This window comes from Ips typographus, unplaced genomic scaffold, assembly GCF_016097725.1.
Source record: "Ips typographus isolate SLU unplaced genomic scaffold, UJ_Ityp_2.0 IpsContig93, whole genome shotgun sequence".
Classification (NCBI taxonomy): Eukaryota; Metazoa; Arthropoda; class Insecta; order Coleoptera; family Curculionidae; genus Ips; species Ips typographus.
Genome location: NW_028098583.1, coordinates 102,496 through 115,593, shown reverse-complemented (window position 1 = coordinate 115,593; position 13,098 = coordinate 102,496). Strand labels below are relative to the sequence as shown.

Sequence of the window (13,098 nt, the reverse complement as noted above, 5' to 3'; positions counted from 1 at the left end):
AAAATTCCTGACGCACGTTAATGAAAGTTTGATTAGAAATAGAACCTAGTATTTCAACTATTTTCAGTCGCAATTGGCCTAAATCTTCAGCCCTCATGTGACGATGACCGTAAAATTTTTGGGTTACATGCCCCCAAAGAAAGAAGTCATTTGGGGCGATCGAGGAGGCCAATTGACAGTACCATTTCTGCAAATCAGACGATTTGGAAATGTTTGGTGCAAAAATGCTTGTACGTCTCTGGCATTATGCGCTGGACAACCGTCTTGGTGGAACCAGATTTTTTTTTTTTTGCATTAATGTTCACATTATGTACAGCTGGTAGCACGTTCTCTCTTAAAAGGTTTAAATACTTATTGTCATTTAAGTTTCCATCAATAAAAAAAGGTCCTATAATATGATTGTTTAAAATGCCAGCCCAAACATTGACCTTTTGCGGATATTCAGTCCGAATAGGTACGCTTATATGCCTATTTTCCCTTGAATAAGCCACAGTAACGGACGGATTGTGACGACCATGCAAGGAAAAAGAGGACTCATCGGTAAATAAAATATTAGCTATGAAAGTGTTGTCTTGGTTAGACCTTTCAATCATGTCTTCGCAAAACAACATTCGTTTTTCGCAGTCTTCCGGAAATATTTCTTGTGTTGTGCGTAACTTATAGCACCGGTACTTGTTCCGTTTTAAAATATTTCGCACAGTAGTTGGTGCAATGACAAGCTCCGCAGCAATAGCAGTACTATTACATGGGAAGTTGACTTCTGCCAAACTGCAAACTGCCGTTTCGCGCTGCTCTTGATTTTCATTTCGAGGATGACGGATACCTTCGGGAGGCTGCGGAAAATCGTGATCTCTACATTTGGTACAGTTTTGCGTACACCCAGTATTTTCAAATCTATGGACCATATCTTTAATTGTCGTACTCGCTGGCAGAGGTCGATTTTCAAACATAAATATGAATCTTCCGATAATTTCCTCCACTGTACAACCAGAATAGTACCATTTAATAATTTGTACTCGTTATTCGACGGAAAACATCTTGAAACCAAAAAATGTTGCCAAAAATGTTATTTTAAAAGCATTTTAAGCCTTACCTTTATCTGGGGCGCAAACCGTTAATTAGGTAATTTATTTCACTAATCTAACTAATAAATATTCAGTAATGTAATATGTATAATAATAGTGTAATAGGTAGTAGGTGGTAGTATAAGGACGTAATAAAACAGAACAAGAAAACTTCAATTTGCAAATACAAAATGTTTATTTGAAAAACAAAGGATAAACGACATGTCATTTGAAAATAATCCCGCGTTGATTTTTGAGTTGGGCCGAATACTTTTGACAGGCTGCGTTCAGAATTTTTGATTATCCGTAATTGTTTTATAATGACTATGATTTCGAGTTTGCGTACTAAAGAACTAATAGAATACTATTAAGATAAGTGGTCTAAATGATAATGTATTAATAATTCAATTAACTGTACCAAACTAGCCTAGTCTAGATTTTTGAAATTTTGAGAGAATCCTGCTAAAAAATAAAATTTAAAATTTTGTGGCTTTTTTAAAAAAACCAACACTTTTACAAACAATTTTAATACATTTATTTACATACATACTATTTAAAAGAACAGATTTTTACTTAAAGACAGTTCAATAATGTTAAATTAAATATTTAGTAGCATTCCATAACTTTCTTACATCAGTAACATCAATAGAAGGAAATTAAGAAAAATATTAAGTAACATTTATTTTTATAAAACTGCCCTTTGATTCTCCTCTTGTATGTTATAAACATGGTGGGTTTTACATTATACTGTAGATTGTCAACACAAGTTCCTTTAGTTATACTAAACAGCATGTTTTTAAACAAAATAGAAGTGTATGTTTCCATTCATTAGAAGGTCAAAAATATTCTCAGTGCAGACAAACATGTTCAATAAAAACACAAAAGCATGTCATTAGTATTACATACATACATACATTATTACTGACCAATTGCTACTTGTGTGGAGCAGCATGTGTGGACATGGTTTGCTACAAATATCATGCTCATAAAATAGCAATACGTATTTAGATTTTTTACTATACCTACTATCTGGAGCATAGGTGAAGGGGGGCATGCTTTTGGCACATCTGAAGATCGGTTGCTTATGAGCAAGCCATAAAGTACATAGTGTCTACTTAAAGCAGGCATGCCTATTGCTAGGAAATGTGAACAGCTGAAGGGTACAATGATTCTTGGCATATGCTAAGAAGCAGGCCTTTTTATGAGCGTCTGCACCTTCACTTTGGGTACAGTGGCAGATAGATATGTTGATTGAAAACTTTTTGTTATTGTATTTCCTATGATAAAACACACTATTATACTTACAAATAACCATATTACATTATTTTATGAACTGATATAATCATAGACTTGATATAATAATTATTAAGTACAGGGTGATTGATTGAATTTTGACCACCCCCTTAGCTTCCTTAAATTTGATTTTAGCAAAAAACGTTAAATACAAAACTAGTAGACATTTAGATCTACTTTATTCTTAGATAAACAGTTATTATACAGGGTGTCCTAAATTTGAGTAACAAACCAAACTTATGTTTTTTTAAATAGAATGACCAACTTTTTATCCGATATTTGAATTCTACGTCAAATTCTAGGCCTAATTGATGTAAAATGTCTGTATCGATATTCAACTGTTTCCGCAGCAGCGTCCTTGATTGATTGAATTTTGACCACCCTCTTAACTTCTTTAATTTTGATTTTAGCAAAAAACGTTAAATACAAAACTAGTAGATATTTAGGTCTACTTTACTCTTAGATAAAGAGATATTATACAGGGTGTCCCAAATTTAAGTAGCAAACCAAACATGATTTTTTTAAATACAATGACCAACTTTTTAATCGATATTTTAATTCAATGTCAAATTTTAAGCCTAATTGATGTAAAATGTCTGTATCGATATTCAAATGTTTCCGCAGCAGCGTCCTTGATTGATTGAATTTTAACCACCCCCTTAACTTCCGTATTTTTGATTTTAGTAAAAAAACTAGTTGTAGCAACAGTTATAGATATTTGGGTCTACTTTTACTCTTAGATAAACAGTTATTATACAGGCTGCCCCAAATTTGAGTAACTAAATTAACTCTTAATCACATAGTCGAGGAAACATTGTTAAAGTAACAGATGCTGCGGAAACAGTTGAATATCGATACAGAAATTTTACATCAATTCCTAAAATTTGACGTAGAATGCAAATATCGGATAAAAAGTTGGTCATTGTGTTTAAAAAAACATAAGTTTGGTTCGTTACTAAAATTTAGGACACCCTGTATAATAACTGTTTATCTAAGAATAAAGTAGACCTAAATATCTACTAGTTTTGTAATTAACGTTTTTTGCTAAAATCAAAATTAAGAAAGTTAAGAGGGTGGTCAAAATTCAATCAATCACCCTGTACATTGTTGGTTGCATTCCTTAGCAGTACAGATAGTGGGAGAATGAATTCTGTGTTACAACCCTGTGTGCATGATCTGAAACTACAACTGTAAATTAAAAAGCACAGTCATTAGCCAACTTTACACTTCATTTTACAGTAACCAAGTTGGGGGATGAACTTGCTTGTCACACAAAAATTGCTCAGGAACCATAAAATTGTTTACAATTTAATTAAAATGGAGCACTGATCTAAGTATTATATCTTTTGGCAAATTGATTGAACACAACCTGAACACTGGATCAGATGGCTTGTATATTGTCTAGTGAACTGAAGCTTTTAGATGTTTCACACCTTATTATATCATTGTCATTCAACTAAGTAACTTTGCTAATAACAACAGAATACTGTACACCCCATTTGTTAGCTGGTTCCTTAAATGTGGCTTTGTTGGTAACTGGACTCTAGACTCAATAAAAGTTGCGATGTTGTATGGCTAAGCTAGCAAATCGGCTTTACTACCTAAAAATAACTTATTAATAACACTACACTAGAGGAGTCTCTTGCTATTCTCTCACTGATGAATTGTCTGGGGGGAGTTTCCTACCTTAAATTGAGAAGGCCACCAACTAGAGGAACTCTTACTATTGTGTAAATAGTGTTATTTGTTCATGTTTTCCTAAAATCTTACAATAATAGGACTAATAGGAGTACATTCTGGTATTAATATGCCTGTCACTGTAAATGATTTCTTGTTTACTTTTAATTTGACAATTGAGGTTAGATTTTAATCGCAGATGACAGATGAAATATAGGGAGGTGTGGTAGCGCTATAGCAATTCGACTGCTAAATGAAAAATAAATAATTTCATTCAAATTGTTAAACAAATAGACAGAAATCGGACTAAATACAGCTCGCTGACCGAAGACAGATTATCCAAATGAATGGAAATAAATTAGGAACAATCCAACAACAAAATTGGTTTTGTCGACGGTATTAGATACTTAGGCGTTTGGCAACAGCGCGCTCAAATTTTGGCCTACTTGATATTTTTCCTGCACATGCATTTATCTATGTTTCTCTGTCCGTTACACGGTTTTCCTATGGTCGGTTTTGGATTTACCATACGTGTATAAGCCATAATCTACATGTTAAAAAAAAAGAAACAACTCGAAATTCGTGGATACCTAAAGTTAACAACCCCCAAACCATGGACAACGGCTGTTCCCTCTGGCTCCCCTTCAACCTTCCACCTGGGTTTTAATTGCATATTGTACACCCGAGCACCCACTGTGACGTCATGCAGCGTATCGCTTTGCCCCAAACTCGGCTGAATATCTTCGATCTGTCATTTCTGTTGTGTTGCGATTTGCGATGTCAACTAAAGGCGTGTTTTGGCTTGGCGTCAGTGTTTACTGGAGTGTTTACAATGCCTGTCTCATTTTAACTCATTCTGATAGAAAAAGACGCCCTATGCTACTACAACTTAAAACTCAGGTTAGTACTGCCGTCAAAATACGCCTTAAACTTCCGACTTGTCAGCTGTCAGCTTGTCACTATGCATTGCTAGCTTTTTGTCGTGTTGTCAAAAAAATTGCCATGCATGCAGCATGCAGCTTAAAATAATTGTAGTTTATTTTAATTTATATTACAATTATCGGGTCTTGTGAACAATAACTAACCATGAATTTACTACGACGAGATGCTTTGTCCGCTGTTGCCATCTAAGTGATCAGTCACTTGGTTAGCATAGGTTCACCTAAGCATTTTTTTTTAATAATATTTAAAAAATAACCATTACAGCATAACCATGTTTTTGATTACTCTATGTGATCGGCCACTAGGTTAGCATAGGTTCACATATTCTCATATTCATTCTTTTTTCAAAACACTTCTACAATTTTTAAGAATGATGTAATATTTGATTTCAGACTACGCGTGCGATTTGGCAACAGCGCAGACGAACTTTCCAAATCAGCTGATCAAATTCCACAAAATGCTTGTAAAATCATGGATTTTTTGAACGATTTTGTGACAAAAATTGTGGATCGTTCGCATTTTTTCTTTTTTATCTGTACTATATAGGACGTAACCTAACCCAAAAAAAAAAAATTGACTCAAAATTCGTGGTTAGCTATTCTTCACAAGACCCCAATTATCTAATAATTGACGAAGATTATACACTAAAATCAAGGAAATGTAGAGTTTTTGATATGCATAAGCACAATGGATACAACGGCTGCTTGCCCAGGTAAGATAACACTGATTACAGTGGCAAATTGATACATAACCTGTGTAACCAACATGGCTGCATTACTACAAATTTAACAAATATTACAGAATCTTATCCCGTATATGCTGAATACTTTCCCATTTTTCATCTGGATGAGAAAGCACAACTTCTTTGAAGAAATTGTCCTATTTGAGGCCCATATTGCCCACCAAGAAGTGCAACATATCAATAAAGTTGAAGAGCCAAATCATGTGCAATTTTTGCAACTACATTACAATGGTGGATAAAAAAGTAAGTTTTAAGGTGAGTTAACTGATTTTACTTAAATTAAAGGTGGGTTTATGCAGACGTTAAATTAAAGCAAGTTAGAATTATACTAAATGAAAGTAAGGTTTGTAGTTACATTCAATTTTCAGCATGAAATTAACAGCTAAGAAAAATATGGTTCTGGTGCAATTTAGAGGCCACCTCATTTTTAGTTCTTTTTTGATGAAATCCATGTCAGATTGTTTATTTAACTTACTTTTACCAAAATAAGGGTGGATGAATCACTTTCACACAGGAAAAACTCCTATGGCATTCTCCATACTAAACATAAATGACTTGTTTTTGATCGGTACCAGCACCACCCGCCTGATTGTTGAACATTTTGTTTGGTGCCTAACAACCCTAGCAATGTTGTCAAACAGAACTGTTTTTCTGTTCAAAATTAGTAAAGTCATTCTAAAAATTGATTTTTAATTTCTTAAAATGGAAGTTTCCATATTTTTTCTCTTTTTGAGATCTTAATAATTATTGCTACATATATGAATCGGCCACTATGGTTAGCACTAGGTTACCATGCATCTTTTTCAATACATTTACAAAAAATAAACATTGCCCCTTGTACTAATCTGACACTAAGGTTAACATTGTCAACTGTAATTATAGATAGTAAAGAGTCACTTTGCATGTAAAAACTAAAAATACTTATTTAATTTACAAATTTTCAAGTTATTTAACTATTAAACCCTTCATGTACTTGGTGTAACCTGACCACTTTCAAAGGCATTTTTTTACTATTCTTTTCCCAACAAACAGCTCCAACCACCCATTTTTGGGTGGAACTAAGTTAAATAAACAATATGACATCAATTTCATCAACACAAACAACAAAAATATGGTTGCACCTATATCGCACCAGACCCAAAAATATACAGGGTGTTACAAATTCGAGGCGTTAGCATTGCTATCTCAGAAACTATAGTTGCTAGAGCTTTGGTTAAATGGAGGGAAAGTTGCGTAAAAAAATGTTCATTACTTCGGGAGATATCTGATAAAAACCACAAAAGTCAAATTTCTATTTTATTTTTTTACTACTTTATTTTTGATTATTTTGGAAAATCCATAGCACCTTGTGGAGGCACTTTTTTATGCTCTTCAAGAAAACAGCTTTAGTTTTCAGCTCCGACGTTTCGTTTTTTAGATACCATCAACAACTTCATTTCTTCAAATACGGACCTGAACTTTTTATTTCATTTTTTAGGAGCTACACTTACTTACCTCCCAAAACTAATGATGTGCCACACTTGTCAAAAAATTATACCTAGTGTACTTAGGTACTTGTTTTTTTTTTTTAATCCATTTGTAATTCATATGTTGTCATAATGAGTAGATAATTTAGATTGATATGATTTAAGATTTAGGTTTTGCTCTTTTTAACACTAAAAATAAAGTTTAAGCTGTTTCATCAAAATTCAACCTCAAATTCAAACATGTGAGTATTTGAAAAATAAATAATTCACCAAAAAACCAACCAGCAATGAACCTAATTATTAAATTATATCAAACTAAATTATCTACTTATTATGACAACATATCAATTTCAATTGCTTAATTTATTTAAAAAACTTTAAGTACCAAGTATGTACATAATACACTAGATATACTTTTTTGACAAGTGTGACACATCATTGGTTTCAGAAGGTCTGTAGCTACTAAAAACTAAAAAGCGAAATAAAAAGTTTAGGTCGGTATTTGAAACATTGAAGTTGATGATGGTATCTAAAAAACAAAACGTCGGAGCTGAAAACGAAAGCTGTTTTCTTGAAGAGCATAAAAAAGTGCCTCCACAAGGTGCTATTGATTTTACAAAATAATCGCTAATAAAGTGGTAAAAAAAAATAGAAATTTGACTTATTCGGTTTTGGTCGGATATCTCCGGAAGTAATGAAAATGTTTTGATTTTTTTTACCAAATTATTTAGCAATATAATCCGCAACTTTGCCTCCATTTAATCAAAGCTCTATCAACTATAGTTTCTGAGATAGCAACGCTAATGCCTCAAATTTGTAACACCCTGTAAGGATGTGCCTCACCAAGTTATTTTGTTTATCAGCATTGTCAAATTGGGTTTTTTGTACTTACATTATTAAAATAAATTGCTTCCTGTATTTGTTCAGAACAATTTCTAACAAAGGACTCCTTACTGTCTAAGATCTCATCATAATTTTTTGTTTGATGAGCTTTATATTATCTTGTAATCATATCATTTGGGAGTTGATTGATAGGTGCAGGGTGATTGATTCAATTTTGACCACCAACTTTCATAATTTTGATTTTAGCAAAAAACGTTAAATGCAAAACTAGTAGATATTTAGGTCTACTTTATTCTTAGATAAATAGTTATTATACAGGGTGTCCCAAATTTGAGTAACAAACCAAACTTATGTTTTTTTAAATACAGTGACCAACTTTTTATACGCTATTTGAATTCTACGTCAAATTCTAGGCCTAATGGATGTAGAATGTCTGTATCGATATTCAACTGTTTCCACAGCAGCATCCTTGATTGATTCAATTTTGACCTCCTCCTTAACTTCCTTATTTTTGATTTCAGCAAAAAACGTTAAATACAAAACTAGTAGATATTTAGGTCTACTTTATTCTTAGAGAACCAGTTATTATACAGGGTGTCCCAAATTTGAGTAACGAACCAAACTTTTTTTTTTTTTAAATACAATGACCAACTTTTTATCTGATATTTGAAGGTTACGTCAAATTCTAGGCCTAACTGATGTAAAATGTCTGTATCGATATTCAACTGTTTCCGAAGCAGCATCTGTTACTTTAACAATGTTGCCTCGACTATGTGATTAAGGGTTTATTTAGTTACTCAAATTTGGGACACCCTGTATAATAACTGTTTACTAACTGTTTAGTAACTTTTTTACTAAAATCAAAAATAAGGACGTTAAGGGGGTGGTCAGAATTCAATCAATCAAGGACACTGCTGCGGAAACAGTTGAATATCGATACAGAGATTTTACATCAGTAAGGCCTATTTGACGCATAATTTAACTATCGTATAAAAAGTTGATCATTGTATTTAAAAAAAACATAAGTTTACTTCGTTACGCAAATTTGGGACACCCTGTATATTAACTGTTCATCTAAGAATAAAGTAGACCTAAATATCTACTAGTTTTGTATTTAACGTTTTTTGCTAAAATCAAAATTAAGGAAGTTAAGGGGGTGGTCAAAATTCAATCAATCACCCTGTACATTGGTATAAACAACTTTTGATGTACTAATTTGTTTTCACAGGTTTTTTTTTACCTTGTGCTTAATTGTTTGATTACAGTTTTTGTTTTGTGTTTTGTTATTTGCTCAATTTACTTATGTCAGTTTCCCCAACTTTGGCTAAGTAGATTATAAGGACATCTTAGATAAGTTTACTTTAGACTGTTGTTGCATAGTTATTTTGCATCGGATCTGTCACATTCAAACTTGAACTTAGCTAGTTGTACCGGGTGACCCAATGAGAGTGTTTCTCGACCATATCTCGGGAACCGTTCGTTGTATAACTTTGGTTTAAAAAAAATTATTGGGTAAATCGGCCATGAAGAATCGCTGGAAAATATTTTCAAAATCTAAAAATAACCACCAGACAGCATAACTGCCATTTCAATTTTAAAATCGCATTTTCTCTAAATTTCTCATAATAAACTAAAAAGTTTTTTCATATTTTGAAAGAGAACCAGTTTCTCTATAATTTTGGTTAAATAAAATGTTCAGTTATTTCAAAAACAAAGATGGTGTGGGGTGTTTAATTGTTTTTGCAATAACCTGCTTTAACTTTTTAACGGTTTGACCGATTTTAACAAATTTGGTATCGTCGAAAAGAGCATTCTTTGGGCAATAAGAATCAACCAAAATACAGGGTGTCCCACGACGAAAGACCTCGATTGATATTGGAAAAAGTATAAATAGGAGAGTTTTGAAAATTTGGTAGGATACTGATGTGGGCATGCCCAATCCAACTAAAATATTTTCAAGATGGTTGCACTTCCGCTTATACCGGAAGTCGATCACAACTTTGTTATTTTAAATAGAACACCCTATATATTATTACATATTTGGATTCCTCACAAAATTCTGACCAACTTTTGTATAGAATGCCCTATGCCTATCTCTAGCCGTTTTCGAAATATTTGATGTTTTTCCAAAAAAGTGACAGTTGCAACGCTCAACATATTTTTGTACTATGTTAAAACCGTATTTCATTTTGCAATGAAACTTTGGGTTATTGTAAATAAAGGATCGTTTTATTAAACTGAGGGTGCGTAACGACTCATTTGTATACAGGGTCGTCAAAAAAAAATCATAAACTTGCCACTAAAGAAAATGAAAAATCTCAAGTTTTTTAAATGGAAACCCACATTTTTTATGACGGAATCATTTTGAGCATTAAAAATTACTATAAGTTTCAATTTACTTGCCTATACCTAAATCCAACCCATTTCGTTTTATTTGAGAATAAACATTTTTTTATTAGGCTGCATGCTCGGCTGCATGGTTGGAATTAGCTGGTACTCTAGTTGGCCATGCTTTTGACACACGGTGATATTGGAGACCTGCAGGGCATGTTAATAACACTAGTTTTGGGTGTTTTGACAACTGCAAATATGCCGTCGCGGTTACGTTATTCAAACCAAGATTACTTAAATCTGTTTATTATTTACGGAGAATGTGATAAAGTTGTGAGTAGAACATGTGAGGTATTTGCCGCTCGTTATCCAGAAAAACCAAAGCCATCACGAAAAGCTGTCAAGCAAATAATTGAAAATTTTAAGAATACGGGATCTGTGAAGATAAAAGCTATTAAAACAAAACCAATCCTTAATAATACAAATGTAGAAATTGCAATTTCTAACCAACTTTTGTGTACAATGCCCTATTCCTATCTCTAGCCGTTTTCGAAATATTTGATGTTTTTCCAAAAAAGTGACAGTTGCAACGCTCAACATAACATGCTTTGCAGTTCTCCAATATCACCGTGTGTCAAAAGCATGGCTAACTAGAGTACCAGCTAATCCCAACCATGCAGCCTAATAAAAAAATGTTTATTCTCAAATAAAACGAAATGAGTTGGATTTAGGTATAGGCAAGTAAATTGAAACTTATAGTAATTTTTAATGCTCAAAATGATTCCGTCATAAAAAATGTGGGTTTCTATTTAAAAAACTTGAGATTTTTCATTTTTTTTAGTGGCAACTTTATGATTTTTTTTGGACGACCCTGTATACAAATGAGTCATTACGCACCCTCAGTTTAATAAAACGATCCTTTATTTACAATAACCCAAAGTTTCATTGCAAAATGAAATACGGTTTTAACATAGTACAAAAATATGTTGAGCGTTGCAACTGTCACTTTTTTGGAAAAACATCAAATATTTCGAAAACGGCTAGAGATAGGCATAGGGCATTCTATACAAAAGTTGGTCAGAATTTTGTGAGGAATCCAAATATGTAATAATATATAGGGTGTTCTATTTAAAATAAGAAAGTTGTGATCGACTTCCGGTATAAGCGGAAGTGCAACCATCTTGAAAATATTTTAGTTGGATTGGGCATGCCCACATCAGTATTCTACCAAATTTTCAAAACTCTCCTATTTATACTTTTTCCAATATCAATCGAGGTCTTTCGTCGTGGGACACCCTGTATAGTTATTTTAGTTGAACCTTTCTCCGCCAGGGGGCTAGTTATGACACCATGACCCAAATACTAAAAAAAAATCAGAAAAGTCAAATGAAATGATATGACTTTTTCTTTATGAAAAAGTAGCCAAATAACATCCAAATAGGCTAGGGAAAACCGTTTTTCAAAATCTCGATCCTAACCTCAAATATTGGAAAAATTAGATTAATGGATCTTTGAAGGCCAAGGATCGCGCGGTAAATGTTCTAAAACTATTAAATATTTAGCTACAAAATGAATAAGATGTTAAAGAGGCAATTGTGAGTTTAAATATAATTCATTTAGGCATTATTTAAAAAAATATATATCATCAGAACATTCATGTTGCTCCAAAGGGACTAAACGCATCCTGAACTTATTAAGTCACTTTAATATTACTCTTGAAATTCTTACTTACCTTTAGTTTAGCAAAGAAGCCTAAAAACCCAAATAAATATACTATAACCAAATTACACATATTTTGGAACCATTAACAAAGATTTTTTGTCAAATTTGATGCCCCCATTGAGAGAAAGGTTCAACTAAAATAACTATATTTTGGTTGATTCTTATTGCCCAAAGGATGCTGTTTTCAACGATACGAGATTTGTTAAAATCGGTCAAACCGTTAAAAAGTTAAAGCAGGTTATTGCAAAATCAATTGAACACCCCACACCATCTTTGTTTTTGAAATAACTGAAAATTTTATTTAACGAAAATTATACAGTGTGACCCATTTAGAATGGAAACACCCCTATAAAATTTTAGGTTATTAATCGATTTCAATGATTTTTTTTTTTTTAATAATTATGAATGAAATGTCTATTACGGGAGAAAATTTTAAATATTTATTTCAGTTTTCAGGTCATATTACGATACTTTTTCTTGATAGAAAATGGAGAATTTTTATTAGCGATTTTTTTATTGAAAAAATTACTACGCCACTGGATCTACAGGGTAATTCAAATTCGACCCTCACCATTGGGATCTCAGAAACCATAAGAGATACGAGAAAGTTTAAATTGGGGCAAAGTTGCGCAATTTAAAGCTCAACCAAATGCTGTTTTAAAATTTTTGATTTTCCGAGTACTTCCGAAGATATCCAAAAAAAACTGAAAATTTGATTTTTGGTTTTTATTTATTTCTAACCTTATTTGAAGAGATATCCCAAAACTAAAAGCATCTTTCCATTGCCACTTTTTCCTAGCTATTCGATGATGGATACAAATTTGCCACACGACGTTTCGTTTTCTGTCAGTCATCATCAACTTTCTTTTTTCTTATGGGCGCCATATTGGATTTTTAGCCCACCAAATAGTACGTTTTATTCTGATTTTAGTGATGTATAATAACTTATGATTTGCTTCATAAATAACAAAATAATTCAATAAAAACTATTTTTACTTTAGTTATTGGCTTTGAGTTA

The 13,098-nt window shown here is 32.6% G+C and overlaps 2 long non-coding RNA genes across 5 annotated transcripts in view; one reads left to right on the top strand and one right to left on the bottom strand.

Moving 5' to 3' along the window:
• Window positions 1-1,584: 1,584 nt before the first annotated feature.
• Window positions 1,585-4,908, bottom strand: LOC145739998 (uncharacterized). Of its 2 annotated transcripts, none has more exons than XR_014181319.1 (2): window positions 4,015-4,908; window positions 1,585-3,958 (listed from the first exon to the last, which is right to left on the bottom strand). It is a non-coding gene; the product is annotated as an uncharacterized LOC145739998 (long non-coding RNA). The 2 variants fall into 2 exon arrangements; XR_014181320.1 differs by having other exon boundaries at window positions 4,044-4,908.
• Window positions 4,909-5,016: 108 nt separating this feature from the next.
• The window catches only part of LOC145739997 (uncharacterized), a 30,932-nt gene continuing 22,850 nt past the window's right edge, over window positions 5,017-13,098 (top strand). The window contains exons 1-2 of one of the 3 annotated variants that reach the window (XR_014181317.1): window positions 5,017-5,688; window positions 5,778-5,973. This is a non-coding gene — a long non-coding RNA (uncharacterized LOC145739997). The remainder of the gene's footprint in view (window positions 5,689-5,777; window positions 5,974-13,098) is intronic. The other 2 variants (XR_014181318.1, XR_014181316.1) reach the window with 2 other exon arrangements.